Consider the following 360-nt stretch of genomic DNA (forward strand, 5'->3'; position numbering starts at 1 on the left):
CATTCTTTTCATTACTGTTCTTTACTTTTCTATTTTTTATGATAAAATCCGTATTATTACTAAATTGAAATTGCAATCTTAGTTCTACCTACCCCGTATTTCAGACTTGAATTGTATTTGATTTTATTTCAAATGCCGTGAATGAAAAATGAAGAAACTATAGAAAAAATGTACATAAATTCATTTTCTGTATCAAATAAAGACAGTACTTTATTAAATTTACTTCGATTTAATTATTTTTATTTCTTGGCTCATATAAAGGTACAGTATTGCCAGCTAACGCAACATAATGGATGGACTGAAATTAAATATTTATGTGTAGTCCGCTCAAGTTAACTCTGAGTGATTGATAAGGTGAAA

The sequence above is a fragment of the Papilio xuthus genome, unplaced genomic scaffold (genome assembly GCF_000836235.2).
Source record: "Papilio xuthus unplaced genomic scaffold, Pxut_1.1 DF825928.1, whole genome shotgun sequence".
Lineage (NCBI taxonomy): Eukaryota > Metazoa > Arthropoda > Insecta > Lepidoptera > Papilionidae > Papilio > Papilio xuthus.